This window comes from Cryptomeria japonica, chromosome 7 (assembly GCF_030272615.1).
Source record: "Cryptomeria japonica chromosome 7, Sugi_1.0, whole genome shotgun sequence".
In the NCBI taxonomy this organism is placed as follows: domain Eukaryota; kingdom Viridiplantae; phylum Streptophyta; class Pinopsida; order Cupressales; family Cupressaceae; genus Cryptomeria; species Cryptomeria japonica.
Window position 1 is genome coordinate 603,748,334 of NC_081411.1, and position 10,641 is coordinate 603,758,974.

Below are 10,641 nucleotides of genomic sequence, written 5' to 3' on the forward strand. Positions count from 1 at the left end.
ATGGTGCCTTGAGGAGACGTTTCTTCTTCATCTCATATGGTAGGATTGATGGATTGGGTTGGGATCCGGGTATTGTCATGGTTGATGCATTGTTTCTAATGGATCTTGATGAGTTGCTTCCCAACTTTTGGCATAATGTTGTTATTAGCATAGTAGCGCAATGGATTGGTGGAGTAGTGTTTTTGAGGATGACATGGGATCTCGATATTTGGTTTCGGCATGCATTTGCAGATTGCTTGAGGGCAAGCAATCTTTGGGAAGAGAGGACTTGTCAGTGTGTTTTTATGCATGCGCAACTCAGAATAAAATAGCCAGAGATATCATATTCTCTCTTGATCGAAATCTTCTATGTGCTAAACAGATGGACTTTGTGATCACAAAGACGACTCCAAAGTTCTAGATTCATGCATATAGTCTCAGTTGGTTTGTTGTGATATGTTGGTAATCTCAAGGGGGATTTATGTAATTGTTCGAGGAGTGAATCAATCAAACAATTTTGTTGATTGCCAACACTTGTAACTTTCTTCTTTTTTAGAATGATTTTCAATGAGTTTCTTTCAATCCTACTACGAAGATTTGGGAAAAAAGGCAAAAGGGAGGGTTTAGGAAGCTACTTGTAATCCTAATCTAATCCTATGAACTCCAGAGACAAAATTGCAAAAGTGGAATCCAAAACCAATTCTTGCTTCACCAAACTCAACAACTACACAAGAATGGTGCAATCTTCTAAGGATTTCAAAAGATTTTCATATCACTCTTATTCACCAACATTTGGAACAATGAATAAAGCAACAAAAGTTAAATTTCATTTACTGGTTTAGGCTAACTTTGCATGATAACTGAAAATCATCCAATTATCAAAAGTATGAACACATCATTCCACATTGAAAAATTCTATCAAACACTTCATTCAATCTAACAACTTGAAAATGAAATCTATTCTATTGAGAGCCAAGAAACCATGCTAACTTGCAAAAGTAGAAAAGATTCACCAACAATTGAACAATGAATAATGTCTTAGCACTTAAGAAGTATCACTACAACAATTTCTCAGAAATCTCCCCCTTTACAAATGAGAGGAGGGGAGTTTATATAGGCACCCCGTTGCAAAGTAATGGTCTAGATTGATGCGAGATAAACGACCAAGATTAATAGATAAACCCTAATTAGGATTTGTTGCAAAAAACTCCTTTTGGCCAATGAGAAAATTACAAGACTTTGGATAACCAATGAGAAAATAGGAGCCATTTAATATCTTCCACTTGTTGAGTCTGGCTCATTGCACCTAGACATGTTTGACTTAGAACCCTTGGATTGGTTGATTGATGACTGGGATGCCACCTCAACTTTCCATGCCGATTTGATTCCCCATCATGAAGAAGTGTTGATACCTTAGGCAATATCTCTTCTAAAACTATCCTCCTTCCTTGATCATGAAATTCTTTGCCTTGGACTTGGATTCGCGGGTGGAGTTCATGACTTCATGTTGAAACGTTCTTCAACCAAGATTACCTCCTTGTATTGATCCTTACTCTTGGATTTCTGAAGGAAATTCACAATGATTAAAACATTTTTTTCATTTTCATTGTGTCTTGAACTTATTGCTCCTTGGTGTGGAATCTTTTCCTTTGATTTCCAATTTCCAAAAGAAATCCAAGGTTGATGTAAAGCCTTTCACCCTTGTATGACTTAATTTTCTTGAATGTCTTGATGTAGTGTAAGTCCTTTGTTCCATTCATCTTTGGATTCCACCATGAAGCGTGAATGTTGTCTTACCATGCGTTGTGGAATCATCTTTCCAACTGGTTCCCTTTTTTCATCTTCACCTTTTTTGGAAATATCTTCCTTGAGTTGACATCAACTATCTGAAAAATATGGAAAAATTCCTAAGTTAGGGAAATAGGCATGATGTTATATGACAAATTTCAAAACATAACTCTGATTTTCTGATTGAATTCTTGAAATCAGACCCAAAATCAGACTAAGTAAAGTCTGAAAAACAAAAATCAGAGTTAGAAAAACTTGGAAATTATGGAATTAAATGTCTGATTATGAATATAGAAATGAAAATCAGACTTGGTAACATTCTGAAGGTTGAAATCAGACTTGGAAGAGATCTTGAATTTGTAAGACTAAGTCTGACTTAAGAAAATTTCTGCCCCTAAAATTGAAAGAGCAACATGGCTTTTTGATGAAAATCAAATAATTTGTGAAGCAAGATCTCTATGCAGGTCTGAAAATTTGGAACTCAGGCTGAAGGAAGGTAATCTTGAAGTTTTCAAACTCTGAAAATCTGTCTTTAAAACGCTTATCAACCTGAAAATATTGAAGAAATTTTTCAAAAGAACCACTTCCAACTTAGCTTGATTTCTTCTTGTACCTAAAATTCATTTTGAAAATCCACCTCAAAACTTGAAAGAGTTCAAACTCCTAAGTGTGAGAAACAATTTGTGAACAACGAGTTTGTCAATGCCTATGTTTATAGGGAATTCGAACTTTTCTTGCCTTGTTTTTTTTGTTTTAATGATTTTTATTGGCAATGAATGTGGTCATGTTTTACTCTCCAAATCGAACCTCTCTGTTGTTTATTTTGTGTTTTTATTTATTTAAGACTTATGGAAATCCTCCTTGCTTCCTTCTAGAAACCTTCGCTCTTTGGGCAAACTTCTTGCTTTTCAATTCTTTTTTCTTTTTAACTTAGCCATGTTTAAAGGTCCTTCCTTAGGCGAATTCCTTCTTGCTTTAATTGCTTTTTCTTTCTTTCAATCATTTTGCCAATTCAAACTTTTCCTTCCATGAGTTAGGCGAACTCTTTTCATGTGCCTAGCTTTTGTGTTTTAATCCAAAAAATTCAAACTCTTTTTCCAAACTTTCTCTTCATGTTGAGCAAATTGTTTTTTGTGTTTTATTTCCTTTTGCTTGATCCAACACTTAGGCAAAATTTGTGATTTCATCTTTCACTTTTCACTTTCCTTGTTGGGCGAATTGCTTTGTTTTTCTCCCTCACTTTGTTCCTTTTACCATAAAAAAAAAACTTTGTCTACCAAGAGCGGACTTGGTAGCTCCATAAGGAACTTTTCTGTAATGTCGCCATTTTCAATTTCTCTAGCAGTGCAATTGTTGCTGACTTTTTGGGTTTGTGTCAGCGTGCTAAGGGGGGTAATTTGGTGTTACCAGTGAGCTCAATTGGTTCACAGGAGTCATATGACGCTTTCATATGTTATTTCCAACTTTTGGTTTGGGCTCCAAGATTCTTGGAGGGAGCTTCTATTTATAGTAAGTCACCTGATTGGCTCCATTTGCTCCAATACGATCATATTTTGATTTTGATGCTTTTCAACAATTTTTGTCAAATTGGTGCATTAAAGTTTATTTTTAAGTATTTTGCCAAGGTTGCAAAAAATAATTAAAATATTTAAAATTCACCTTAGTGTGATAGCTCGTCGAAACCGAGGGAAGGATTTTTAAATCTTGGAAGCACAAAACAAGGACCTTGCATATCGAATTTTCATTATTTTAATGAAGAGATCATTTTTGAATCTTAAAAAAGAAGTTTAATTTATAAAGTGATTTTATAAAGGGGCACATGGGAGACATAAGTTAATGTTTCTTTATATTTATTAAAGAGTCTCTTAAGTGGGTGACTAAAAAGGGGAAATAAAATAAAGGAAAAGTTATTTATCCGACATTGGCAAGACGGATCCGCAACTTTCAAGATGAAGTTATAAAATGAATTGAAGAGCTCATTCTTGAGCATGCTTTGGTTGGATGAGATGAAAGTTGTGCTATTGGAATTCTCAGAGATCTGATTATTGGGCTTGGAGGACGAAATCCCTCTTTGTCAACATTCTTCTCGCTGTTGCAAGATACAACCAGGAGAAGTAATGGTGTTTTCATTCAGGAAACACATTGGGCTTATTAGATTTTCTAATAGAGAAGGGCAGATTTGAAGAAGATATTTGGAGCGGATTCGAGGGCAATAGTGACATCAAAAATAAGGGAAAGGGAGATTTGTGATTGCTACAGTGCCATGAATAGTGCATGAACAGTGCCGTGATCAGTGCTTCTATAGTGTCATGCTACAATATTCGGCAGCCATTTGGGGGTTACATTTGCATTCATATCTAGCCAGGGGTTCATTGTTCCATTCCTACCTTGGGCGGCTACACCTAGTGGAGATTCGGCACTTGTTTTTGGACTCATTATTGCTGTTACCACTTCAGTTGTACTCAGTTTTGCATTAAGGGTGTTAACAGTCCATTTCCAGCTCTATTCTCTTTCGTTGTATGCCATTTCATATCTATGGTAACAAGCAAGGTTAACGGGTATGTAAAGAATTGATTTTACTCTTGTATGGTTGATGAAAAACACTCATTGGTATGAAGTTTCAGTCTGCGACAAGGCTGTAATAGTCATAAATAATTTATTTATCAGTTCTGATCTATGCTCTTAAGTTGTTATTCCTTGGTTCTGTATTGTCAAAAGTTATATGCATATTGTTAGACTTTCATTTCCTTGCAATATTATGTGATTTGGTATCAATTTCAATCCCTTAAGCTCACAATAACAAACAAGGACTCAGAAATCAGACTGTGCATACAAAGTGTTTGACGAATTGTCAAGCATACGAAACTAAAAAAATAAAAGGCGGATAAGCAGGGATTATTACATTTTCCTACTCCTTGGGCGGACTTGCACACCTACAAGGAAGATTTTGCTATGCTTGGGCGGACTTTGCTAGTTCATAGGGAACTTTTTGATGCTTGCTTGGGCGGACTTGGTAGTGTCATAAGGAATTTTGACATGTTTCTAGGTGGACTTCACCTCTTGATAGGAAACCTTCACTAAAATTTCTGACCTCTTCCCTTTAAAATGCCAATACTTAAACCATTTCTGATTTTTTTTCTTCTCAAAGTATTTACCCTTAACCAGATTTGACACTTGATTTGGAGTTGATTCCACATGGTAGGGCGGACTTGGGCATGAGCAAGGAGGATTTCCAATGAGGTAGGGTGGATTTGCCACGTGTTTGAGAAATTTCACCTTTCCCTAGGGGGACTTTACCTCTTGATAAGAAATTTCATGATGTTGCCATACTTAATAGGAAATTCTTATCCTTTTACCAACACTTAACCAAAATTTCAGACTTTCTTTTTAAAGTGCCAACACTTACACTTTCCTTACCCCTTCCTAGGGAAAACTTCACCTACTCCCAAGGAAGATTTCCTCATGGCATGGGCGGACTTTACCATGAAGCAAGGAACTTTTCTCACTTGCCATGGGCGGAGTTCATGATTGACTGAAAATGCCCTGATCTTTACTTGAAAATTTTCCTCTTTCCTAGGTGACCTCAAGGAATTTCTTGATTTTGATTCTAGACTTAACCATTTCGTCATGATCTTCAACAAACTTTTTAGGAATACATCTTCTGGATTCGAAAGCTATTTCACGCTTGGTTTGTCCCAAATGAACCTTCTTGACTTGACTCTTTTCCTGACTCAGAAACAATTTGTGATCTCGAAAAAAAGAAAAAAGCAAAAAGAAACTTTCTAGTTTTAGAAAAAAGAAGACCAAAAAAGTAGGTTCCCATATTGGCCCCAAAATGCCAAAAACAAAACTTTCCAAATTTAGAAAAAAAGAAAAAAAGCAAAATTTCCTAAAAATGGGAAGTTGTCATAATTGACCCTAGGAAATTGCGATTTTACTCCTTCAACCTTCCTAAGCACATTCGCGATGTTAGCACGCTCTTCTAACCATTCCTTCACTTTACCGACTTTGGTGACTCTTTTCAAATTTTGAAACCCTGACTCATTTGCAAAGGCTAGAGACCAGAGACAAAACCCTAAGACGCCAAAACACTACCCTAAAAGCAAAAACTGGGGGTCCCCATTTGCAATGGAGCGATGTGTGAAAACATCACAATAGGACTGTAATGTCCCCTTCTCCTCAGTTTTCACACATGAGTTGAATAGCCTATTTCAAGTCATCCTGATAGGCTAATTTGGAGACATAAGGGGTGATAAGCTGGACTCGTTATTAATTTTCATTGGTGGAGAAATAACAAGGCGAAATATTATTTTATTGGGTTTAATATTAATATTTGGAGGGGAAAAGTCACTTTATACTATAAAATGAAATTATAAAAAATTGAAGTGACTTAAGTTATAAAAATAATAATAAAGTTATAAAGTCACTCTATGTTATATAATGAAATTATAAAAAATTAAAGTGAATTAAGTTATAAAATAATAATAAAGTCATAAAGTGACTTTATTAGGAGGAAATAAAATAAAATCGATTTTTAGTCCCACATTGAGAGTTGAGGTCAGGGCTGGTTTGGGAAATTAATATAAAAAGGTCCTCTACCTCTTCCAAAGGCCATTGTGTGATTTATGCTATTTGATATTTCTCCATAGTTGCTGTTCGTGACAGGGGAAGCCATTTCTGAGGATGGAAACCCAACTCCACGTAGAGGGGTGGAATCATCTAGGATTCATCATTGGGCATATTTGCAGGTTTTAATTAGTTTGAGCTTCAAGAAATGTATTCTACTAAAGCATCTGCTACAGTAAATGCTACACTACAATAGTCGCTACAGAAATTTCTACAGGCTACAGTGAGTGCTACAATGCTCGCTATAGTAACGCTACAGTTTTTTGCCACCATTGTTAGATTATTTGCAGGTATCATATTGGAAGAATTTGGGCAGTGATTTTGGAATCATTTCTAGCGTATGCAAGGGTTAAATTCAGATCATATGACATCACCATCATTGCAAATCTTAAGTTTCCTACACTACATAATATTGGGTATGTCCATTCTTAAGCTATTGTAGTCTGAAATAATTTGTATCAGTCCTGATATCTTTGTATTCAGACCTGTTATAGTGATAATAAAATAATGAGGTTGAATGCTTAATAGTTGTTTATGCAAATCTGTTGGATATCATTTCCATGTGTTGGCAAGTGTTTGATATTGAAATTCAATCAAAAACAAGCAAGACAAAAACCATTAAAATTCAGAAATCAGAACTGTGTCACCTTGCATGCCAAGTGTTTGACAAAATGCCAAACCATCAAAACTGAAAATTAAGGGCAGAATAAGCAGGGGTTCTTACAACTTACCAGCTCCTAATATCCTTGCAAGTTTGCAACTACTTTCAACATGAATAAACTAGCTACAACATATTTGCATAAGTCAGTGAATGGTTTACATCTGCCTTACAAATGAGAGCTGACCCCACACAACTTATATAGAAGCAACAGAAGACCTGTATTGAGTCTTCCATAAACACAAACCGGACAACCTACTGCCAAAAGGGAAGGTCAAACACCAAAATGCTTCAAATTCCATGTTTTATCTGAACTGTGATGTGTTCACTTGTTCAGCCAGGGAGAGAACATGGGTTTGCTGGTATAGGCAGAGGGAGAACATGCATTTGCCACCTGCTGAAAGAAGTGAATTTGTTGAAATAGGATTTACAGGTGGTTTTGAGATCTGCAACTCTTGCCAAAGACTCCTTAAGATGTCACATTCCATCCCTGGTCATCTTAAGTTATAATAACAGCTCTTTTCTGCAACAAAACCCACTAATAAGTTTCAAACTCTGCCACCTAGCTTGGTGCCAGTGCTCCAACCAAACATGAAAATCTATATCCCCAGTGGTCCTTGTAAAACTCTGCGAGTTTGAGAAAAACTCGCGAGTACTCGCGAGCCCTAGCCGGGTGCAAGTCACTCGCGCATATACTCGGCGATGGGTTTTGAAAAAAATCGCAGCGAGTTTGATGCATAAAAACTGCCAAAAATCGCCAAAAATTAGTCTATAAATCGCCCAGACCTGCAAAAATTTCGATGATTTTGCCCCGTTTCGACCTTTGCTCAGCAGCTACTGGCTATTTAGGGCACGCGACGGCTTATTTAGGGCACCCAACGTGATAAAAACAAACAGGATATAAAAAAACCAGGTTTTTCTGATGTAATGATAAGACTATAGCACTAAAATAATTTAATATATTTATTAAGAATTCCAATATAATATTTCATTGTATATGTATATTTAATCTATTAGAGGGCTAATAAGAGTATAATTTATTAATATATATTCTTTAAAGGCATAAAATAGTTTGAATATAGTTTAAATATATAGTCTACTTTTAAATATATTATTTTATTTTTTTATAAATTAATTTCATTTAATTGTATAAGGTAATTTCTATTTTATTTTTAATTATGAAAAATAAACAAGTTTGAATACCTTTAAATTTATTATTTGAAATATTATATCTTTTTGTTAAATATCAAATATATATTTTATAAGTTTGAAAAAATGAAAATAATTGTTATAACTTATACTTATATTTCTTTTAAGGATTATATTTATCATCACTGATATATATGTAAATGGTATCTAATTTTGACTACTATATGATGGAAATCAGTCATATGCTCTACAAATCCAATAATATGCATCTTTTTTAAGACTTTTAAAAAAATTATATATTTTCAAATTTTCGATAAATTTGCCGAGTTATTGCCGAGTTTTTCCCCCAGTTTTTGGTGAGTCCCGAGTTTTTAAAAATTTTGAGCCTGCCAAGTCATTGTCGAGTCCGAGTTTTTCAACTATGGTCCAGTTCACTTAGATCTGATTTTTCAGATCATGTAGCACCCAGACAAGATTGAGGCATTGTGAAGGAATGCAAATACCATTCGATTGTAATTCCATTCTCCCTATGTGAAATCATTTTACAAAATATTTAAGTTGTTCAGATTCAGTTCTGGAATAAGCTTCTTTATGGGCAGTGACAATTTAAATCATTTCCCTGTTCTGTATCAGTTAAGATGTTTATTTTCTGGATGCTTTAGAAATGAGATTTAGAAGCATTTTTTAAATTACTAGAAGAAACATTCCAGCTATTCTACTAAATAGTTTTGTGGATAGCATAGCTTAAGAAAATTTTATTAACTTCTATTGTTTGGCTTTCCCTTTTGGAACTGCAGAATTTACTCATGTACACTTCATGATTAGTTTTGGCCATGGCATTTGACCATATGTTTGATCCTCTCTTTAGCAGAACAAGAAAATATTCATATGCAAGGAATGCTAAATATCTGTCCTGAAATACGAACTTATTCTCTAAAAAATCAAAGAAACTCACCACGTTGTATAGTATTCTCTGTTACTTTCATTGATTAATCAAGATATTGTCCTAGCTTTTCCTTCAACGACATTTCCAGAATATTGAGCTTGCTTGATTTCTTAATAGGCTTACTTTTAGCTGTAGGCCTTTTGGTATATTTTTAGTCACTTCATTTGGAATTGACTGTGCTCGGTACTTTTTTCTTTCCATTCCTTTTGTTGGTGTTTTCTGGCTTGATTTATCTTTTTGCTGATGTTTGTGCACACCCTTTCTTTAATAGTGCAGAAAAAAGCACACATACGTATGTCCACAGTATGCATCAACTAGGAATTGCTCCAAGAGATCAATTTGCAAGTTTCATCATCCAAAGAGTAAGCTTAAGACTAAACTTTTAGTGCGCATGCTTGAGAGAACCAGTAAAGACAGAGAACACTACTTCGTGCCTTTCAAAGAGATGGGTTATATCCAATCATCATCTTCCTTGATGAATTTGAGTGGTAAAGAGAGCACAGGAGTGAAGGGAGCGTCTGTGGAAGATGAAACTGCTGACTATATAAGTCTAAGTACATCAGAAGAAGATAGCAGCGAGGATGATGTGACTGAAGATAATATCTTACAAAGAGACAAGGCATTTTTCTTTAAACTAGGATTGGAAACAAATGACCCTGATTTGATGCTCAAACCAATACTTTTGTTAAGACGACAAGTGTAAAATATGTTGCTCAACGCGACCAACAAGCTGTTGGACATACTGTTTTTGTATATACCGAAATATTGCATGGTTGGAAAAATCTTTAAATAGCTGGTATAGTTCATCTAATTTTCAAAATCTTCAGTTCTGAAATTTCATGCATCTGCAAAAAAAATCTGTATTTCCAAATACCAGATACTATAGATTTGTCAACTTAAGCAGGTTCTTGGACTGATCAAGTTATACTAGTTGTAAGGTTCATGATTAACACCATCTGATGCTCTGATACGTATTTTGATCGGAATCGTTCAAAATACATTAGCCTCAAAATCTTCATAATTTGTTTTGGCTTTGCTTGTGTTCAGGATTGTTGGTACCAACTACAAAATAATTATAGAAACTTCGGGGCATATATAATATATCTAACTAAATTTTTGTGGAAGTGTTAAATTAGATGCTGCTTAAAAATTGGAGGTCACTTTGTGTTCCATGATAGCAAAAACATCATCTTGCACATCTAGATGATATTTGCATATTCGATGACAATACGATTCAACTTTTGTTCATGTTCTGGGAGAAATCTGCGAGGCTATTCAGATCCTTTTGTTATCATATTATGCATTCTAGGAATCTAGACTTTTGTAGTGTAAACTTACTGTACAGCACTTGATCTGTATTTGAACCATACATTGAGTAATGTAAATAAGCTAATCAAATTAATACAAAATAAAATTGGGCAGCTTCAAGAAACGTGAATTTGAATGACTAAATACATAGTGAGTCAATTTGGTATTAGCTTGGGGTTCTGTTCAT

At 34.9% G+C, this 10,641-nt stretch overlaps 1 long non-coding RNA gene across 1 annotated transcript; it reads left to right on the forward strand.

The window, feature by feature from the left end:
- Positions 1–6,260: 6,260 nt before the first annotated feature.
- LOC131856195 (uncharacterized) lies at positions 6,261–10,101 on the forward strand. Its single transcript, XR_009358322.1, has 2 exons — positions 6,261–6,809; positions 9,418–10,101. It is a non-coding gene; the product is annotated as an uncharacterized LOC131856195 (long non-coding RNA).
- Positions 10,102–10,641: the final 540 nt, after the last annotated feature.